Source organism: Cnephaeus nilssonii (genome assembly GCF_951640355.1).
Source record: "Cnephaeus nilssonii genome assembly, chromosome: 14".
Taxonomy (NCBI): domain Eukaryota; kingdom Metazoa; phylum Chordata; class Mammalia; order Chiroptera; family Vespertilionidae; genus Cnephaeus; species Cnephaeus nilssonii.
In genome coordinates, this window is record NC_137085.1 from 26,527,968 (window position 1) to 26,549,843 (window position 21,876).

The 21,876-nt window shown below is 56.6% G+C and overlaps 1 protein-coding gene and 1 long non-coding RNA gene across 2 annotated transcripts in view; one reads left to right on the forward strand and one right to left on the reverse strand.

The window, feature by feature from the left end:
* Positions 1 to 11: 11 nt before the first annotated feature.
* LOC307110694 lies at positions 12 to 3,446 on the reverse strand. The gene is made up of 3 exons (XR_013814483.1): positions 3,064 to 3,446; positions 2,212 to 2,312; positions 12 to 146 (listed from the first exon to the last, which is right to left on the reverse strand). It is a non-coding gene; the product is annotated as an uncharacterized lncRNA (long non-coding RNA).
* A 14-nt stretch (positions 3,447 to 3,460) lies between these two features.
* Positions 3,461 to 21,876, forward strand: part of CORO2A (coronin 2A) — a 49,498-nt gene continuing 31,082 nt past the window's right edge. Inside the window, exon 1 of the mRNA XM_079789982.1 lies at positions 3,461 to 3,572. The gene's annotated coding sequence lies outside the window, so the exon portion shown is untranslated. The remainder of the gene's footprint in view (positions 3,573 to 21,876) is intronic.

The following is a 21,876-nucleotide window of genomic DNA, read 5'->3' on the forward strand; positions in this document are numbered from 1 at the left end:
GAGGGTGCTCAGGGTTCTTTCCTACCACACTCACGGGGCTGCGGGCGCCCGAGGACACCAGGCCTCCTGCGGATCCCCACGCGGGCTGCACGGCCTTTCTCTTGTTTACTCTTCATAGGCTGAGGCGCTTTCGTCACCGGACGGACCTGTGAAGCGTGATGGTGGTGTGAGGTTGGACTGGGGGGTCCTGGCTGTACCCCCAACAAGCTGGGTGCTGTAGCCCTAAGGGCCGTCACTGGGGAGACGCTGGTGCTGAGCTGGTGCCTGGCACAGAGTACAGTGCCACCACGGCCGCCTGGCCTTTCCTGAGGAAACCCTCACTCCGAGGGCTCAGGCCTGCGGAGGCCCAGCTCCAGGAGAGACTGCAGCCTTGAAAGTCAGATTCCCTCCTCAGCAAAAGGTGAACACCCAGAGCAGACAGGAGCTGCCAGAGGAGTGGGCCCTCCTCCTGTCTTCCCTCTTTACCCATTCCCCTTCCTCCCCTCATCTTCCCTCAGCTCGCCCATGCTCTCCCTTCCTCTTCCTCTCCCCTTCCTCGTTTTCCTCATTTTCCTTCTCTCCACTTTTCTTCTCTCCTCCACCTTCTCTGCCCCCACCCCTCCCATTTCTAATTCCTGCCCCCAGAGGAGAGGCTCTGCCCACTTGTGTAGCCTGACCTGGTCCCTGGTCCCTACTAGCGTCCTCTGAGCAGCTTTTCAAAAACATTGGTGCTTGGCCCCCGCTCAGAGCCTATTGTGGGGCCCGGGCATTATGACACACTGAGAGGTCAGGGACCACAGAGCAGTGAGGACTGACTGGTGGGGCCTCCTCCAGCCCAGAAGAGGGGAGCCAGAGCCAGAGCCAGGACGGAGAACTGCCTGGCGGAGAGCACTGGCCACCACAGGCCAGGCTCCGCGTACAGATGAGGAGACAGGCTCAGAGGTTAACTTGCCCAAAGTCACACCGCTGAGAGTTTAAGCCAGGCTCAAGCCCAGAGGCCCTAAGGCAGAGCCAGGGCGGGTTCCTCCCAGCTCCCCTCCCCCACGGACCCAAGGGAAAGGGCAGCCTGGCCCTTGGGCGCCTCCGGAGGGGTGTAGGGCCTGTGGGGAGAGCCCCGGGCAAAGGAAAATGGAAGGAAAAGCCGTCGTCCTGACCAGCAGGCTGTGGCGGGGACAGACACTCCTAAGGTCTGGGGCTGCTGCTGCTCCTAGAGAGGCTGCCGCCCTCCTGCTCCGGGAGGGCGTTGGGGGCCCACCCCTGGTGTCAGGTTCCTGGCCCTGCACCACAGCTGTCGCCCCCATCCCCAGGGGCCGCTGCCTCCCGGGCTGGAGGATCTGATCCCTCACAGCCCCCACCTTCCTACCCCAGGGGATGGGACCTCTTGCTCAAAGCACCCCACTCCAGACTAATATTAGACCCCCAGCAAGCTGAGGTCCACAGCCCATTCTACAGGGAGGGGAAGGAGTTACCCAGCCCCCCTCTTCCCCCCCCCCCCCCCCCCCCCGCCGCTGGGCCAAATCCCTAAGAAGAAGGGGAGTGCTCAGAGAAGAGGAAGGGCCTGGAGGGCACTTTGGGAGGCCCCCAACCCCCACACTCCGAACCTCACCTCCCAGGAGCTGCTGCCCCTATTTCTCAGCTCAGCCTCCCACGGCACAGGACCACATGGTACAGAAAGTCCCTGTTGGGCGGGTAGACAGAGGACTTGTCCTCCCCACCCCCACCCCCCCCTCTCTCTCTCTCTCTCTCTCTCTCTCTCACACACACACACACACACACACACACACACACACGCACACACGCGGTCCCTTACATGGCAGGTTAAACAAAGCAGGCCGTGCTGGCACCTAGGAAGGAAGGGGTTGGTTTCCTGGCCCATCCCAGGCAGCAGTACAGCCCAGCCCGAAGTACTGGCAGGTAGGCCCAGCTTCGGAGCCAGACCCATGATGTGCTTTTCCAGCTAGGGTTCCCTGGGCAAGTCACTTCCACTCTGTTCCCCCATGTGTGCAATACAGAGGATGCCAGGGAATAGCCTTCCTTCAATGGACCGGGGTTCAGGGGAGGGAAGGAGCAGGGAAAAGGACCCCCCACACACACGGCGTCTCCAAGAAGGTCCCGGGTATGTCTATTGCAGAGGCCTCCAGTGGCCTCCCCTCTGCACCTTAGTCCATAAGCCCACGGCCCCCACAGGTCCCTGTCAAACCAGCCTTTTCCCAAGCAGTCTCAGCCACCTACCTTCATGGCACAGTGTGGGATGGTGCAGACACAAGGCTGGGGGGGGGCGGGCATCCGCAGAGCAGCTGGATGGCTTCCTGGGGAAGCATGCTGGTGCAAACCTGGAAGGAAGGATGAGCAGGTTTAGACAGTGGGAGCTGATGCAGTAAGAATTCCTAGCGGAAGAGAAGGTGTGAGCAAAGGCACAGAGGAGGGAGTGGCCCAGTGAACACTGACCCAGGCTTTGGCCCTGGCTTTTCTAAGGCGATAACCAAGAGACCCCAAATACTTAGCGACTCTAAGCCTCAATTTTCTTCTTATCTGTAAAGGGGGTAATCATAGTGGCCAGATAAAGGAGTTATCAGGATTAGATGAAATATATGTAAGTTAGGACATGGTGTGCAGTTTTAATCGCTCAACAACTGCTGAGTGCCTACTCTGTTGCAGGCACTGATCTAGGCCCTGGAGATACCACACTGAACAAAACAAAGAGCTTTTCTCAAGAGAGATGGAGTGGCTATCAGCTTGGTCTTGGGAGCCATCCCGCCTACTGTTGAATAATTAGCTGTGTGTTCTTAAGCGAGGTATTGTAACCTCCCTGGGCCTCGGCTTCCTTATATGTAAACTGAGTAATAGTGTAACCTCACACGCTTGTGAGGTAATTAATGCATTTAAGGTGCGAAGAACAGTGTTAGGTGGTGGTATTCAAAGGCCGTGTGGGGGGGGGGGGGCTCCCCATCTCTAGATTGCCTCCTCATCCCAAGCCTGCCAGACTGCTCAGCAGCGCCCCCTCCTGGCTGCCGGGAGAAGGAAGGGAATCCTTCCGACACTCCCGCCGCGCTCCCAGTCCTTGGGCTCCGGGGCCGGGTTTACCTAGCGCTTCTCCTGCGGCGGGCTTTGCGCGCGCACTGCACCGGGCTGGTGAATCAGGTCGTCTCCTCTCATTCTCAATGGCTCCCTGAGACAGACACAATGACTGTTTCCATTCCACCAAGGGGAAAACGGAGGCTCCGGGAGGTCGAGTCCCTTGTCCCGTCCCACGCAGCGAGGGACCGGCGGGACGTCAAGCCAGGCGGGTCGCCGGAGAGCCCGCCCCAATCACTGCGGCGAGTGCACGCCGGTGTGTGCGCCGGGTCTGTGCGTGTGTGCACGCCCCGAGGCCAGCCCCGGGGGGCCGGGAGCGCGGTTGGGGGAGTGGAGAAGGAGGGGTGGCCCCGCGGGGTGCGCGGGCGGGGCTGTGCCAGACGCCTGCCCCGCCCACCCGCCCCGCCCGCCAGGCTGTGGGGGAGGAGGCGGTGGCTCTGGGCGCGGGGAGGAGGCGGGCGGCGAGGAGCTCGGAACCGGATCCGGACGCCACCGCCACCTGCGCGGCCGTCATCAAGGTAGGGCGGCCCCGCGCCGCCAGCCGTGCCTCCCGGTCTGCGCGCCGTGGGTGCTGCGTCTCCCGCTGCAGCACCCGGGAGGGATGCTGGGGCAGGGCGCGCCGCGGGGACCCGGCGGGGCGCGGGGAACCTGGCTTCCAGCCCCTCCGCGTGACCTTGCACAAAGCACTGCTCCTCTCCAGGCCTCAGTTTCCCGTTCGGGGTAGGGGGCGCAGTGGTGGCCCCTTCCTCACTGGGCCGCGAGGAGGGGCCGCCTCCAGGTCTAGGCTCCGGACGGCCAGGGCCCGGATGAGCACTGTCCACCGCTCACCCCTCCCGCCCGCTGTGAGGGCCGCTCACCCTGGGTGTGGCCAGCCGGCCCCGACAGGCCCCCTTGTGGCCTGAGTGCCCCGCGGGACCCGTGTTGGGACTTATCCTCTTGGTACAAAAAACAGGAGGAGGGGACACCCCCAGGTCCCTATCGAGCTGTCCTGGGTGTGCAAGGTGGGGCGGTCAGAGTCTGCCGCCAAGTCGGCTTCGCGGTCTGGGTCTCGGGGGTCCCTGGGTTGAAGGTGGTGGGGTCCTTGGTTGCAGACTTGCCTGGACCAGGCCCACACACGCAGCTGGCTTAAGGAATGGTACGGGCAGTCCCTTAAATATGCTCAGCTCTGTGTCCCAGCCGGTGCGATAGGAGTGCCTCACGTCCAGGCGTGGACCCCAGAGGCCAGCAGTGCTGCGAGCTGTGGGTGGGTGGCGCTGGGGCCGGGGCCGGGTCAGAGCACATGTCTGAAGAACTGTGGCTGGATGCTCTCTGAGTAAAGACCTCTGGCATGCGGCCCAGCCCCCTCCGGAAGACTCCCTCTGGAAGGTCTTGCTGCCCATTGCACACCGTTCTGGTGTGGATCTCACTGGCTGTAAACAGCTGGAATCTGCTGTTCCTGCTCTGGGCACGTAGACCCCCCCCCCCCCCCCTTCTTCCCCATCCTGGGGCAAATCATCTGTCCCATAAATCTCACCTGCAAGCTGAACTGCCCCAGGCCCAGCACTATTTCTCCAGCCGGAGCCAAAGGGAGCAAAGGCAGGACCAGGGACCTGAGGTGTCTGCCCCCTAGCGGGCAGTCATCAGCCTGGGGTTTGTCCAGAGCCCAGTGCCTGTGTCCCTGCACCTCCTGTGCGTGCACATTGGGTCAGCAGCTGCCTTCAGGTCTGGAGTGAGAGGAGGAGCCAGAGAAGCCCTTCCCCGGGTCTGTCCTCTTCCCCATCTCCTGTTGGTCTGACCTGATTGAGGCAGTAGTTTATGATAATCAAGTCTTGGTCTTCTGGTCTCTCTTGTCCACCCCCCGCCCCCAGATGCTTTCTTACAGCAGAAAGAAAGCAGGGGCCACCTGGGCAGGTAGTGAGCTCTGTGTCATCAGAGGTATGTGAGCAGAGGCTGGATGCTCACTTGCTCAGGGTGAGCTACCTCTGACCTCAGTCTGTGACTCTGAGGGCTGAAGTGACCATGGCCTTGCCCTCTGGCTATGGCGGAACGGCACAGACCACAAATGAGTGTCATTAGCCTCTCATAAAAGCAGACTAAATTATGTGCTGTGATTCGGGCGTGGCTCCGATGTACAGGCTTAAGTGCTTCCTAGGTCTCCTGTCATCTCTGCACGTGTAGGAGCCGGGCCCCCTTTTCCTGCTCAGCCCGTCCCGGCCATTGTGGCCTCGGTTAGGAGCATGGCCGGTTCTGGTTGTTAAAAAGTCATCCTGTGCTAAAAAAATTTTTAAATGCACCATGAAATTACGAATGGGATCTGAACAAATCATCTCACCCAACCCCTTATTTTAGAGATAGGCATCATTGTCTCCAAAGGGGATGTGACTTATCTAAGGTCACAAAGCAAGCCAGCATCTAAGCCAAGGGTCCTGCTTCCAAGATGTGTGTGTGTGTGTGTGTGTGTGTGTGTGTGTGTGTGTGTGTGTGTTTGAAAACACATATCAAATAGTAAATGAAAGCAGTCTGTATTTATTCCTATCAAATTAGCAAAAATAAATATAAAAGGATAAACCTCTATGCTGACCAGGCTATAGGGATTCTCTGGTGGATTTAATGTTGCAGGACAATCTGACAGCTTGTTACAAAAGTCCATGAAATAATCTTAATTGCCCTTTGCCCCCAACTTCCTACTTTGAGGACTTTCCCATAAGGAAGTAACTACAGAGAGAGAGAGAGAGAGAGAGGAGTATAATGGCCAACAAAGACGCAGTGTGGTCCAAAGGCCATGGGACTAAAGTCAGTGGGCACAGATTCCAAGGATGAACTCCTCCTCTACCCCACTGTAACCTTAGGCCAAACCCTTCTCTCTCCGCGCCTTACTCTCCCCATCTGTGAAATGGGGTAGATTCTGTGATTGCTGAATTTTTTTCAGCTCTGATAACCCATGCTCTAGACTTAAATCTACTTTAACTGAAGCCTTTATTGGAAAGAGCAGTGAACACAGAAATAACCAAAGAACGTTCCAGCCTCCCTGCACCGTCATCAAACGAGTCCCCTCGGAGGCGGGCAGCTAGTCATTTTCCCTGGGAAGGGACTTTGTGCAGCCTTAGACCTTGGTTCTTTCCAAATGGCCAAGGCCTGGATTACTTGAGAGCGTGGTGTGTTTTTGTTTTGATGTTCTTTACCAGATATCAGGGGACAGAGATTTTTCAGGGGGACCAAAAATAATTTGGCAAGATCCTCTGTTTATTCCTTTAAGTCTACCGTGTGTGCGTTGCCTCCTTCAGACAGATAGGAGGTGGTTTGCAATCACACCTAGTGTGAAGGGCCAGGAGTAGGTGACTTTATTCTGTGGACAAACATTTACTGGGCACTTCCTGTGTGCTAGGCCTGGAGATGCCTCCCAGGCGCCTGCGGGCTGCTTCGGGAAACATTAGGTTAAACCATGTGACATGGCCAATATCTGGCTGCTTTTGACTTTTAGACATGGCAGTTTTATTTGGTTCAGCCTAAATGGAAATCATTAAAGAGCAGGGTACTTATCACCTGCCTGATTCTGTCCTAAGCGCTTTACATTGTTCATTTGGTCATTTAGCCAGAATTTATGGAGCACCTACATTGTGCTAGGTATGGTCTGTGAGTGGAGGGGTCTTGACAGTAATAAAAAATATATAGACCAAAAAAACTGTTGTAAAGAAACTTACTACCTAATGGGGGGGGGGAAGTAAGTAAAATAGATGATGATAACTGAGATGGAGCACATTAACGTAGGAGTGCATTTCTGGTGTGTGAAGGGGAAGGGAAGGGAGGAGTTTCGGTTTTAAATGGGGTGGTCAGGGGGATCATTGAGAAGGTGACTTTTGGACAAAAGCTAGAAGGAGATGAAGGAGAGAGCTGGGCTGATTTCTGGGGAAAGAGCCTCCCCGAATGGTGGAAGGGTGGAAGGAACAGCCAATCAAAAGCCCTGAAATAGGACCATGCCTGGCAAGTTCAAGGAAGAGCAGGCTAGCACAGTGACTATGGGAGAGGGGAGAGGAGACCGGTGAGAGAGGCCATGAGTCAGCCTGTGTACCCCACCCAGACACTGTGGAACCCTATACATTTGTGAGGGAGATGCTATTGTTATTCCTCTTTTTCAGGTAAGAATAGAAAAGTACAGAGACGTTAAATAACTTGCTTAAACAGTGTCTCGTGTACGAGCCAGGGCTTTTTGTCCCGGGCAGCGGGGAGCCATGGAAGGCTTTTGGACAGGGCAGGGGCATGGCCAGATTTGACTGTCAGTGCAGTTCCTCTGGGTACAGAAAAAGATTGCGGAGGTGGACTTGGGGGCAGGCGATGGAGGAGCTTGGTGCTGGGGGAGGGGGGAGAGGTCCAGTCCAGGTGAGCAGGGAGAGAAGGAGGAAGCCAGGCTGGTCTTGGGCTTATTTATTTAACAAACAATAGCATTTCCAGGCACCAGCTAAGATTGTACATGCATTAACCCACTCACTCCACAAAGCAATCTATAGGATGGACACTATTGTTCATTACTAGAGGCCCGATGCATGAAGATTCGTGCAAGAATAGGCCTTCCTTCCCCTGGCTGCCGGAGCCGCCTTCTGCCTCTCGCCTTGTCACGTCAATTTGCATATTCCCTCCTTATTGGCTGTGGGCACCGCCGTCTTTGTCTCGGAGTTACAGTCAATTTGCATATTCTGTCCTTATTAGATAGGATTATTCCCATTTTTTAATGGGTATATTATATTGTAAGTAAATTATATCTCCATAAAGTTAATTTACAAAGAAAGTATATTTGTTTTTTATGTTATAAACACTGGATAATGGAGAATTTAGGAAAATAGATAGAAAATAAATTCCCCACACCTCAGATAATATAAATATCTTGGTGTATTTATTTTCCGTCTTTTTTCTACTGTAATTCCCATTTTACCGATGAGGACACTGAGGCCCAGAGATGTTGGGCAGCTTGCCTAGGGCCATACATTTGAACCATGTCATCTGGCTCTAGTGTCCGGGATCTTCATCCCTGTGCTATGCTGCCTGCAAGGTCAGAGTTGGTGGATTCCTTTGAGACAACCCTTTTCCACCCCCTCCCCCACCTTCCATTCCCCGGACCCTGGCATCCCTTCACAGAGAGGGACAGGGAAGCCCAGTGAGAGGCAGAGCCTTGCTCGGCTTCTTACAACCAGTTGGGAGCGGACCGGTGAGGTCTCGTTCTCATAAGAAGAAATAGGGAGCTGAGGACTGGTGCCGCGTTGATGTGACAGCTGCTTCCAGCCCGGCCCTGAGCCCGGGGCTGGCAGGGAGCTGGCAGGCGGTGTGACCTGCCCACAGCGGGCACTAGGGGACTGCCAGGGCCAGCCGTGCTCCCTGGGCCCGAGTCTCATCCTCCAGCCGGTCCTGAGTGGGAGGTGGCCGGGTGATGGGGGGGGGGGGGGAGTTTGGGGCCTTGCCAAACCAAGCCTGCAGACCTCCCAGGAGGAGTTGCCTCTTGTACTCCGGCTGAGCATTTGTTCCTGGCTCTCGTGCCTGCACGCTCCCGGGGCTGCCTGCTGCCAGGGCTGCGGCCCGGGCTTCCAGGACCCGCTCAGCCACCGAGGGAGCCCTGAGCCGGGGTCTTTCCCTCCCCACCTGCAAAGTGTCATCAGAATGGTGCCAGCCGCAGGATGAAGTGAGAGGTAGACAGAAAATGCTGGCACAGGGCACAGCACAATGAAATGCTCATTCCGAAGGCTGCCCCAGGGTGGTGGCCTACCGTAGCCACAGCCCCGCCCGCCACACTCCCCTTCACACCTGCTGGACCAGGTAGGGCCCAACCAGTGCAAGAGGAGCCAGAAATGAACCTCTGGCAGTGGCTTGGAGTCCAAGATTGCAGACAACCAGGGACACAGTGGAATGAAAGAAGCCACACCTCTGAGGGGGAGACCTGACCGGGCCACAGACGAGCTCTGTAGGCAAGTCCTATCCCTTCTTTACGCCTCTTGTCCTCGTACACAACGTGGGGAGACTATTTCCTGCCTTAATAATCGTGATGATCTTCCTTCCAGCAGCTATCAATTGAGGTTTTTCTGTACTTGGAGAGTATGGATGGGGAGATAAGCCAGACCCATCATGGCCTTCAAGGGCGCACAGCGTGGAGTGGGGTGGGGGTTGGGGAGGCTTTCTGGAGGTGGTTGGTACAGTTTGGAGTCGGCCAGACTCTGAATGGAAGGAAAGCAGGGAGGTCATCTGGTAAGTCACCCCTCCTCTCTGAACCTCAGTCTTTTCATCTGTAAAATGAAGGTAATAGCTACCTGCTTTGCCTAATGTATAGGGTTGTTGTGAGACTCAAAATTGCGTGGAGCGTGGAAATGCTTTACCAGCTGTAAAACGCCAGACACCTGTTCATTGTTGTTTATTGTGGTGTCTGGAGCCCCGGGGGCAGGGAAACACCCAGCCAGCCTCGGGTCTGGGTCTGGGAGAACATCGGGTCTGTTTTGAAAGGCCTGCAATCAAATCCAGCTGGACAGACAGCCCCACTCACCTCACACCCCGTGATTTAAGAGCTCAAGAGCACTTCTGCGCGGGTGCGGCTCTGCTTGGTGGGGCCCTGAAGGCAGCCATGACCTGAGGAAGCGGGGACAAGTGCCCCAGAGACTTTCCAGGTCATAAACACTGCATCCTGGTCAGGCCTGGGGGACCTGGAGGTGAGGGTTTGGGGGGAGCACCCTGAGGTCACTGAGAGGTCTGCAATGTCGCATTAACTAGAAAAGCAAGGAAGAGAGCATGTGGCATGCGCCTGTTTGGGTTCAGATACGGGAAAAGAATAAATCTACACACATGTAACCAATCCAGACACACATCAAGCCGGTTATCACTAGATGGCAGGATTTTATTGTCTTTTGTCTTTTCTTCATTTTGACATTTGTATACGTGATAGACACTTTATTTCTATTGACATTTGGCTGTATGTGATATCTGTCACAACAGAATAGTGGTGGCGGTGATAACCCGGCCAGTCTGGCATCACCCGCTGGAGGGTTTAGGGAGGCGCCCGCGGCACTGGGCGCCGGGAGGTCTGGGTGGCATCCGCAGCTTACCTTCCAGAGCAGCTGAGAGCCGAGTCTGGGGCGGCTTGATAAGTGGGTGGCACTGGAGGACACGTCTCAGGGTGGGTCCCAGGACTCGCCTCTTGGGACAAAGACTGGGGGTCTGTGTGGCTGCAGGCACAGTTAGCATTGTGACCAGACTGCCCCAGAGCCAGGGACGGCAGGCTGTGTCACCAGGAGCAGAGGGTCCGAGCCAGAAAGGGGGGGAGGGTCCTGCTGGACTCCGGCCACCCCCGCGTGGGACCAGGACGGCGGGACAGATTCAGAAGGCATGGGGCCGGGGAAGGGCCTGTGCCTTCAGATTCCCCGATGCTTTAGGGTTCCGTGCCCTCAGACCAGACCCCAGCAGCCCCCTTTCCCCCAACCATGTGTGTGCGGGGTCTCTGGACCCTGGACTCCCACAGACCTCCCTGCCCCTTTGCAAAGGAAGTGAAGCAGTTGCTGAATTTCATTGCACGCAGGGCACCGTCTGCCGGGAGAGGTGCCATTGTTTTTTAACCCTTTAGGAAAGAAAGCATGGCAGACAAACGCTGACTGTGAGTCGCATTTCCGTTTCAGCTTAAAAGTGGTGTGTTGAAATCAATTAGGTGTGACGCATGGCAGCCCCCCACCCCCGACTAGGCCCTTAATGTACTTTTACTCATTTGATCCATGTAAGTATTTAATCCTCTGGCTAGATATTCTTGTCCTGTTTGTACCGATGAGGAAATCGGGGCCCAGAGCGGTGAGGTGACTCCTGCAGGGTCACACAGCCGGAGGAGGTAAAGCTGGGATTTGAGCTCTGCTCTGACTCGATGCCATTACTTTGTCCTCATCCAACCCCACAAAGAAAAGGCTCCTGAGTTCTGGGCCGTGGGCAGGAGAAAACGTCCACACTTTGGCGTAAACCACATGCCAGTTCAGAGATGCCCCAGTGGGCAGGTCATTCAGCTCCCAGCCCGGTGAGCAATGGCACAGGCCTGGAGGAGGGCTGGGAGGTCATGGTCAGGGGCAGCTCTGAGAGCTTGTTGGCTGGATCATTCGCCTCATCCTTGTTATGACGTTATCAGGAGGAGGTTGGCCTGTGGGTCACCCTGGAGAGAGACCGCAGGGGCCTGCTCCACACAGGTATTCCTAGAATCTTGCCCAGATTAGCCCATTCGTTTATTAAAGTTGTTGTTTTTCAATCCTCACCCGAGGATATGTTTTTATTGATTTTTAGAGAGAGAGGGAAGGAGAGAAACTTCAATGTGAGAGAGAAACATCGACTGGTTGCCTCCCGCATACAACCAGGAATCAAACCTGCAACCTTTTGGTGTGTGGGACTGCACTCTAACCCAGTGGTCGGCAAACTCATTAGTCAACAGAGCCGAATATCAACAGTACAACGATTGAAGTTTCTTTTGAGAGCCAAGCTTTTTAAACTTAAACTTCTTCTAACGCCACTTCTTCAAAATAGACTCTCCCAGGCCGTGGTATTTTGTGGAAGAGCCACACTCAAGGGGCCAAAGAGCCGCATGTGGCTCGCGAGCCCTGGTTTGCCGACCACTGCTCTAACCAATGAGCAACCCAGCCAGGCCTTAAAGTTCTTTTTTCATTTGATTTTTGCATGCGACCTTTGTCCACGTCTTGATCACTTTATGCATGTGAAGCTCGGCTCAGTGTTTTGCGTCCAAAACAGACACAGGTGCTGTCCTCGTAGTCTCACAGGCCAAAGGAGACACGGGCAGTAATCCTGGAGTCCCCCAAAACTTGGGGCAGGACCCCGATGAACAGAGAGGGTGTGGCAGCGTGCAGAGGCATGTACCCAGTCCAGGGTCTCTGCAGAAGGCTGTTCCGAGGGAAGGACTTTTGAGCTGAGATCGGAAAAGGAAGTAGGGAATAACCAGGTGAGGATGGGAGGGGAGCAGGCTGGACAAGAGCAACAGCCTGAGCCAGGCCCTGAGGCTGGAGGCAACGGGTCTGTGAAGAATTAAATGCACTGAGTACTGCTCTGGTCCCCGGCGCGATGAAGCTGGAGAGGAGGAATGGGCCCTGGGTTATGTTATCCTGGAGAGGGGTCTGTGGCCCACGGCTCTCTCCTAGTCTGAACCCCTTTTGTTGATCCATCGGGGGTACTGACAAAGGCCTGGTCACACCTGGCAAGAACCTGGAGGTGGGGAGGGTGTGGTCAGCAAGGGGGTGCTTGAATTATTGACTTTGGAAGCAGGTGGAACATTTTTGCGTGATGACAAGGTGCAGGGTGCAGCCAAGAGAAGGGATGGCAGGTCAAGGCAGGGCGATGAGCTGGTCCTTGTGCACAGGGACGCTGAGGCCGTGGGACGTGGCTGAGGCCACACACTAGGAAGTAGCTCTCCTGGTGTGGTTTTCTGTGCTGTGAGCTCCAGATGCCAGAGGGAGGTGCCTTTCTTGAATCTTCCTCTGGAGAGAACATAATGCTACTGAGTCCACAGCCCAGGCTGGGAGTCAGGAGGCCTGGGAAGGGAGCGTGGCCCGCTGGGGGACGGACAAGAATGCAGGCAGGAAGGCTTCCCGCAAGAGGGTGCGGCTTTAGCTGAGCCTTGCAGGAGCTGGGCATACAGAGCGGTGGGAGGGAGTTATTGGCCCAGGAACCACACAAGCAAGCGGCTGGAGACAGGAAGCATATGGGGCTATTTGGGATGCAGCGTGCACACAGTTGGGCTGGGCTCAGTCCAAGCGGAAAGCGACAGGTACTGGCCAGATACTAGCGGCCGGAGGAGTGCTTTATCTCGGACATTGTTTAGAATTGCAGGCCCATCATGAGGCTAGGGCCGTGGGTGGCAAACTGCGGCTCGTGAGCCACATGCGGCTCTTTGGCCCCTTGAGTGCGGCTCTTCCACAAAATACCACGGCCTGGGCGAGTCTATTTTTTTTTTTTATTAAGGTATTATATGTGTACATATCTTACCATTGCCCCCCCCCCACCCCACTCCCATACATGCCCTCACCCCCCAGTGTTTTTCGTCCATTGGTTATGCTTATATGCATGCATACAAGTCCTTCGGTTGATCTTTTATCTCCCCCACCTCTCCCTAACCTTCCCGCTGTAATTTGACAGTCCGTTTGATGCTTTACTGCCGCTGTATCTATCTTTTTGTTCATCAGTTTATAATGTTCTTTATTATCCACAAATGAGTGAGATCATGTGGTATTTTTCTTTCATGGACTGGCTTATTTCACTTAGCATAATGTTCTCCAGTTCCATCCAGGTTGCTGCAAATGGTAAGAATTCCTTCTTTTTTATGGCAGCATAGTATTCCATTGTGTAAATGTACCATAGTTTTCTGATCCAGTCATCTGCTGATGGGCACCTAGGCTGTTTCCAAATCTTAGCTATTGTAAATTGTGCTGCTATGAACATAGGGGTGCATATGTCCTTTCTGATTGGTGTTTCTAGTTTCTTAGGATATATTCCTAGGAGTGGGATTACTGGGTCAAATGGGAGTTCCATTTTCAGTTTTTTGAGGAAACTCCATACTGTTCTCCACAGTGGCTGCACCAGTCTGCATTCCCACCAGCAGTGCACGAGGGTTCCTTTTTCTCCGCATCCTCACCAGCACTTGTCGTTTGCTGATTTGTTGATGACAGCCATTCTGACAGGTGTGAGATGGTACCGCATTGTCGTTTTGATTTGCATCTCTCGGATAATTAGTGACTTTGAGCATGTTTTCATGTGTCTCTTGGCCTTCCTTCTGTCTTCTTTCGAAAAGATTCTATTTAGGTCCGTTTGGGCGAGTCTATTTTGAAGAAGTGGCGTTAGAAGAAGTTTAAGTTTAAAAAATTTGGCTCTCAAAAGAAATTTCAATCATTGTACTGTTGATGTTTGGCTCTGTTGACTAATGAGTTTGCCGACCACTGGGCTAGGAAGTCAGACGTTTAGTGGATTTTATTATTTTTAAGCCTCTGTGGAAAATGCACCCCCTTATTGTCTGTCCCTAGGCTGACTGTGCCCCTCCCTACTGCCCTTGCCCTCCCCCACTCCCCCTGTCCAGCAGGGGTAAGAGAGCCTCAGAAGGCCCAGGACCCGTGTCCACGGCTGCCCGCACCCACGCCAGGCCTGGGCTGGAGCCCCTGGGACCACTGGTCTGCAGGAGATCCGAGTGCTGCAGCGCCCAGGGCTGCTCTTGGCGGTCAGAAGCAGAATCCTCGGGATCCCAGATCTCTCCCCGCAAAACAGACCCTGCCAGAGTGTAAGGACAGCAGCCACACCCCTCGGGTTACTCTCCAGCTCACAGCTGTTGATGGGACCCCCTGGCACTCCAGCTACAGCCGAGAGCTGGGTTGGATTAGACTCATTTCTCAGACAAGGAGGAGAGCCTTCGGAGTGAAGCAGCGTGACTCCTAGATCCAAGGCCTGCCGATGGCCCCGCGTCCCCTTCCTGACAGCACTTGTACCCTTTGCCGGGATGCCCCTCTCCCTGCCGCCCTCAGCAACCTCAGCGCCGGCCGGTGACCTCGCAGCCCAGGGGAGGCAGCCCGAGGGCTGAGCTGTGCAGGGCCTGCCTTTGGCCTAGTGAGAGGGCCAGTCAGGGGCTGGGCTGTGGCCAGGACACGGAGGCTGCCGGTTTCAGCATCAAGGACTAGAGACGTGTGTTCCCTTTGGCTTCTGGCACTCACCAGCAGGTGACCTTGGACACGTTACATCCCGTCCCGTGGTTTCCTCATCTGCAAAGTGAGGGGTTAGACCAGGTGATCTCTGCCGTCCCTGCAGCCTGAAGCCCCTGAGAGCCCCCCGTCTTCTATCCTGGTGGCCTCCAAAGTGAGGCATGGGAGACACAGTAAAACTATTATCTAAACAGGAAAATAATTGTTAAAAGCTTGGGTCCCGGGCTGGTGTTGGCGCTGCTGCCGCCTCTCTGACACACCACCACGTTGGTGATCACACTCCGTTCGAGCGCAGCGGGATGTCTCCATCTCTCCACCCATTCCCCGGACGGAGACCCCGTGGCTCCCTCTGGGCTCACAGCACGGGGGTCTGTCTCCATCTGGGGACTTGGAAACTGTGCCCCCGTTTACCCTCCCATCGTGGGGGCTGCTGGTGCTCCGTGGGCCTTTCTAGCAGCACAGACTTGGGGTCTGTCTTCTCTCCTGACCCCAAGGTGCCCCATCTTTCCCCAGCCTAAACTTCACTCCGAAGAAATGCAGCCCCCCTTTCCCAAGACCTGAGCCCCAGGAGGGCCCAGCTGGGATGAGTGACCCGGCCTCACGATGGGAAGATCTTTCTTCCCCAGCCATCCTTGGAATTTGTCCCTCTGAGAAAGGCAACACAGATAAGGAACAAAATGTTTGGTATGGCATCCAGGCACAGGAACAAAGGGAACGTTGTTTCCTGTCTTGGAGATCGTCCTGGGCTGGGGGCGCTGGAAACCTGGACCCCATCCCTGGTTCTGCCCTGTTTGGGTGGCCCTGGGCATGCTGACTCAGTTTCCCCTCCCGCACCCCATGATCTCTTGGGGTCTGGCCAGTGCTACTATTATGAGACGTGAAGTCTGGGATCTTTGCGGGGGAACTGCTCTACTGAGTGGTCCTCAGGCTGCATCTAGGGGGCCCATGGGGGGGTGTGAGATAGGGACAGCCTGGAGCCTTATGGGGCGGCAACCAAAATGTGGAGGCGATGGGAAACAGAGTCATGCAAGAAACTCCCTCGCGTGGGGTGAAGCCATCCCGGGGCACGTAGTCAGGGGCCTCGCGTCTCTGAAGGGCTGTTGTGGGGCCGCGGATGTGGTTGGCGCGCAGCGGGGGAAATTGTAGACTTCCGCTCGGGGGGAGGAGGAAGTCTAACGGTTGGGCTCTTCTGCCCCGGGAGGGGTGAGCGCCCATCACTAGAGCCATCCAAGCAGAGGCCCTGGCTCTCCGGGTGGAATGGGTGGGAAGGAGGCCGGGCGGCTGTGCTGAGTCCCTGGCCCGGGGCCATCCTGGGACCATGTGTCTGTTTCTTGCCCCCAGATGCAATACGGCCATTTGAGAGCGGGTCTGGCTAAAAATTAGATTAGGTGAGAATTAGAGCTCTAGATGCGCAATCAGCACTAAGGGGGCAAGGGCGGGGCCCTGGGCTCTCTGCCCTGGGTGACTGCTCTGCAGACGGGGAGGCCCTCCTGGGAGCACCTGCCGCCCCTGCGTGCTGAGCCGCGTTCGTGCACCAGGAAGAGGAGTTGAGAGACAGAGAGCCCCAAAGGATCACAGCCCCAGCGGCTGGCGTGCGGAAGTGGCTGTGCTCGGGGAGCCTGTGCAGGACAGGTTCCTGCTGCCTCCTGGCTGCCTAACCTCAGAGGAGTGACTCCATTGCTCTGAGCTGAGCACGAGTTGCTGCATCCGCAAAATGGGGGTACTTCTCCCCACCCCGAGGTGGATGTGAGGAGCAAATGCCACGTGCATGGGAGGACTGTCAGTCGTGGAGCGGGTTACAGAGCCAGGGTTCTCACAGAGGGTCCCTGGAACTCGCTAGAAGGCAGACTCTCAGGCCCCGGACTTGCTGAGTCGGAGACTCTAGGATGGGCCCAGCAATCTGGGTGCTCATCAGCCCCCTTCTGAGGGGCTCTGGAGTTTCAGACCCACAGCTGCACGCAGAACGAAAAGGAGAGGCCCCGGCCGGGTGGCCGATTGGTTAGAGTGTCGTCCAGGTACGCCAAGGTGGTGGGTTTGATCTCCAGTCAGGGCACATACAAGGAGCAACCTAAGAATGCATAACTAAGTGGAACAACAAATCTGTTTCTCTCTCTCTCTCTCTCTCTCTCTCTCTCTCTCTTCTCTCTCTCTGTTTCTGTCTCTGTAGCTCTCTCTCTCTCTCTCTCTCTCTCTCTCTCTGTGTAAGTCTCTCACTCTCTTCCTCTCTCTCTAAAATCAATAAATAAAAAATTTTAAAAAGAAAGTAAAGAAAAAAATGTAAAGGAGATGCTGTCACCAGTCCTTGCAGAGAGTCGGACTTGGGGCGGAAGCGCCTCTCCGGCCTGGTGCCCTGACATCTTCGCTCTACCTTCATCCTCCGCCGGGCTGCTGCCCCTCCCGGCCGGCCGGCCGGCCAGTCTGAACACACGATCTGGGCGAAGCTCGGGGAGGCTGGACAGAGGGAGAAGGTGCCTCGCCACCCTCTCCTGGCAGCTGTTACAGTGCCAGCTGGGGACTCGAGGAAGGCTGGGCAGCGGCATTTATCCCCATGTTCATGAGCAGGTGAGGGAGAAGCAGGAAGGAATTCCCCGTCCTCCTGAGCAGAGTATTGGGCCGCCCAGGCATGTGCAGGAGCGGCAGGCTCCAGTCAGATCCGGGGACTCCTACCACAGGGAACGGGTTGAAGGATGAAAGAAAACGATTTTCTGATTTAAAAGCCCCAGCTGCTGGGATGTGGCCTGTAGGCCAGGCCTCCCGGCTCAGTTGCTCGTAGAGCTAAGATCTGTAGAGGTGGCAGATCAGGCCCTGACTCCTGCTCACCAAATCCGCCGGCTCTGCACACTCCTCCTGAATCGACGACGCTCTTTTCCTCCCGAGTCCAGACCAGGAAGGCCTCAGACTCGCCCTCCTCCTCCCCGTACTCCGCAGCCCTCCAGCCTCCCGGAGGCCATGAAACAAAACCTCTTGTTCCTTCCTTAGACACAAGCCCAAAGGTAAGAAAGAAGGTGCAGGGTGGGGCCAAGGCTGGTTTACACTTGTGAGTACAGGAAGCACCGTTTATTCTTGTATTACAATTTATTAATTATTGCATTATTTTCCATTGCAAACAACCGTAAACATACATTGGCCCCACCCTGTACTTTCCCAGGGCAAACGTTCTAATTACCAAATTGCAGCTAAATCCACGTCAGCTCTGACCAGGTCACACCACTGCTCACAAACTCGGATGCCTCCCATCGTTTCAAGTGCCAGCTCCGAAGCCGGCGTTCGGGGCCCACGCCCGGCCCCCTCTCCAGCCACGGCCCTCATTGCTCCCTGCATTCGCCCGGATCCCAGCCAACCCAGACCCTGGTGGTTTCCTGAATGTGCCTGTTGCTTCCCCACCCCACACTGCACCACGGTGCTGCCAGGTGTGGAGGTGCGGCTGAGCCATGCCTTACACCTGGAGTGAGTGCCTTCCTTCACTCTGTGCCGGGCTCGCTCACGTTGAGCTTAAGGTTTAGCTCAAAAATCTGCCCTGCAGCCCTCACCAGCTCCCCAGATTTCCATCTCCCTGCTGCGGCCTGCTTAGCCTGTTTGCCCTGAATGGAGCTTGCTGGTTACATGTCGGCCTCCCCACAGCCCCAGGGCAGGACAGGCTCGGGGAGGGCCCAGCAGCAGGGCAGGGTGGTGCTGATTCCTGGGTCCGAGGCAGGGACCTGCTGACAACAATGCAGGCCCGGGCCAGACGCCCATCCCAGGAGGCGGTGCAGCTTCAGCCCCGTCCTCTGCTCAGTGGGACCCTGAGCAAGGCCCCTCCCTCTCTGGGCCTCAGTGTCCCTCTCTGCCCAAAGACAGATCCAGACACTCTGCCAAGGACGGGGCGGGAGCAGGAAGTAGAGCCTCCAGTTTTCTGTCTCCTGGAGGTGTCTTTCGAAAGCCCCAGGTGACCTTATCTCCTGAAACTGCTAGATAAGGAGTCCTTGGGGCAATAAATCTACGGGGAGTTTTGGTCACGGCCTGATGGGGGGGAACACACAGGAGAAGCCCTGTTCTGTGTCCCCAAAGGGTGAAGGCACCAGGCAGACGGCTCCAGCCGTCACGGTCCCAGGGTTTGGCACGTGCAGGCTGCAGAGCCCTCTGCCCATCATCCCAACAGGTGGGCGGGGCCGGGCATTGCCAGTCCACGGTGGAAAGTCAACACCTGAGATGGGACTAGATTTGTCCAAAGTCATGGGACCAGTGGTGTCAGCATTAGGACTCTCCAGCCTGACCGGCACACCTGCTAGAAAGGACAGGCTCAGCCCGGGCCCTCGTGCCCAGACCGGGGCCAGAGGGGCTGGTGGTGCTGTGAAAGCTCCATCCAGGAGCCAGATGGTCTCTCCCCAGCCGCCCAGTGCCTGCCCATGGCATCTGGCCTATGGGTGGGCAAAGCAAAAGGGAGGGCCATTGGGGATGGATGGACGGACGGACGGACGGACAGACGACAGGTGAACAAAGGAAGAGTCACAGGGAGCAGGACAGGAGGGAGCATCCACCAGCTGAGCTCCTCCTTCACACCAGATGCGTGCGAGGTGTTTGACCCCATTATCTCAGTGACCCCTGGCAGGACCCCGCGAGTGAGCGATTCGGGCCCTTTACAGGCGAGGTGCTGAGGTGCAGAGACAAGTGGGTCGGGATTCGAACCTGGTCCCTCCTCTCCCTCTGCCCTCGTACCTCACAGGCAGGGAGATTGTCGGTCTTGGGAGCCGAGAGCCCCCCCAGGAGGTGGCTCTGTTTGGCCTGGGCCCAGGAAGGTGCTGTGAGAGGAGGGGGCACCCTAGGAGCCCAGCCCAGTGCCCATGGACTCGGGGGCTGACGAGGTTCGAGGCTGGGAAAACACGATGCTTTCAGGGGGGAGCAGATAAATCTGTTGGGCTCAGAGGGCAGGTCTGTGGAGAAGAGAAGGCTGTGGGGGGATGGGGGTGCTCACAGCCCAAGTCCAGCCCAGGGCTTTATCCGGAGGACAGAGGGGGCCCTAAGGGAAAGACAGAGTGGGGGGGGGGCAGGATAGGAACCTGGGGCGGGGAGGGGCCGGCAACAGAGTCACCAAGAGAGCGGCTGACCAGGCCCCCCCCCCCCGCACAGCTTGGGGGAGGGGTAGAGAGCAGGTGGGACCCTGGGGCGGCGGCGGGGGGGGGGGGGGGCTTAGGAGGTTCCTGCCCCTCAGGGCCCAGGGACGGCTCTGGGCAGCGTCAGATGTCAGGAGGAGGCCTCCCTCAGGCCTAATCTCATCAGGAGGAGAGAGGCATTTTCTTGGCTCGCCCTCTGACTCCATCTGTATTTCCTGTGGGCCGGGCAGGGCATCTGTGCTGGACCAGAAGGACCGGAGGCTGGGGGAGGGGGAGGCGGGAGGACGCTGGGCAGAGAACCTGGAGACACCACTGTTTTCTCCTTGGTGGCTGCAGGGCCCTCTGCTTCCCCTGTTCATGAAGGGGGGCAATCGAGGCGGGGCCATACCACTGCCCCTTCCCCCCCAAGAGCCCAGAGCCCCTGTCCCCTAGCACGGGGCCGAGCTCGCTGCCCTGCACGTGGAGAGCCCTGCCCGGAAGACGCACAGGTGCACACTCGGCAGGTTCCCCGGCCAGCGGGGATGTGAGCGTTCACTGTGCTTGTCTGCTCCCTCCACCAGCGTGGCCGGCCCCAGGGGTCAGGCTGCTGTGCCCAGCGGCTGCTTTGCACTTCCTGGTTTGGGATTCTTGCTCCGATTCCCCAAACGCTGGGCCCTCAGCACAGACCTGTCCTGCACCACATCGAACCTCAGCGTCCTGTGAGCAGTGGGACCACGTCAGTCTTGACAGCCAACTCCTGTTGAGCGCTGAGCACTCACCCAGCACTGCCGTGTGGACTGTCCCACGTAATGGTCAGGGCAGCCCTGTGAGAAAGGGTGGACCTGGGACTAAACGGGCCGGCTTTGAATCCCAGCTCCGATGCCTACTAGCTGTGTGACTTTGGGCGGGTTACTTAACCTCTCTGTGCCCCAGTTCCCGCGTCTGTATTTATGGAACCGCTGTGAGGATTGAATTAGCACATGGAACATACTTCACACATAGTCAGCCATGTGTGAGCTGTTGTTTTTGCTGCTGTTACAATGCCTGGTTTTACTGGTGAGGACACAGACTGTTAGGTAACGTGCCCCGAGTCACACGGGTGTGAGGGACGCGTCCTGTAATTACACTTCCATCAGATACCCACGTGGCGCACGTGGCTGCGGGGCACTAGAAATGCTGCCGGTGCGGCTGGGGAGTTGGGTTTTACATTCAAGTTCATTTTAACGTGGTTAGTTGAGAAGCCGGGTGTGACGGGAGGCTCAGTGTTGGACAGAGCCAGCGCCTGGGTCCCCCAGCCAGTGCTGTGATGCACATGAGCCTCGCGTGCGTTGAGAGTAGCAACCACTGCCCTCGCCGTCAGTTCAGAAGGGAGACAGCCTGCCGGGTCCTGGCCTCTCATCTTCCCCTGCTCTTGGCCCTTCCCCTGAGACACGTGTGGACGTGTGGGAAGCAGTCACTGAATCCATCCTCTCTGGCCCCCTGCCCTGCCCTGCCCCCACCGCGGGCCCTGGCACAGAATAAGCACAGCTAGCGGCGGGTGGAGGTTGGTGACTGAATTACGTCTCATTCACCTCTCTTTACAAACCTTGGACTTTCCTGCTCTGATATGGTCTGTTGTCTGGTTCAGGATGTTGGGCTCTTTAAGAAGTTAGTTCTAGCCCAGCCGGCGTGGCTCAGTGGTTGAGCGTTGACCTATGAACCAGGAGGTCACGGTTCAATTCCTGGTCAGGGCATATGCCTGGGTTGTAGGCTCGATCCCCAGTGTGGGACATGCAAGAGGCAGCCGGTCAATGATTCTCCCTCATCAATGATGTTTCTATCTCTCCCTCTCCTCTCTGAAAGCAATAAAAATATTTTTTTAAAAAAAAGAAGTCAGTTCTAGAGTCTCTCACGGGCAGGTTGCCGGCGTCAGGGTTACTGGTGACTTAGAGGAAAATCATTGCACGTGAATCAGATAAAGGTTTCTGGAGATCTCTGCAGTAGGTGGTAGGGGAGCCACTTGTCCCCTTTGCCTGGGACTGTCCCGACTTTAACACTGAAGGTCCCTCCAGCCCCGGAACCCCCATCCCCATCCCGGCAAAGCG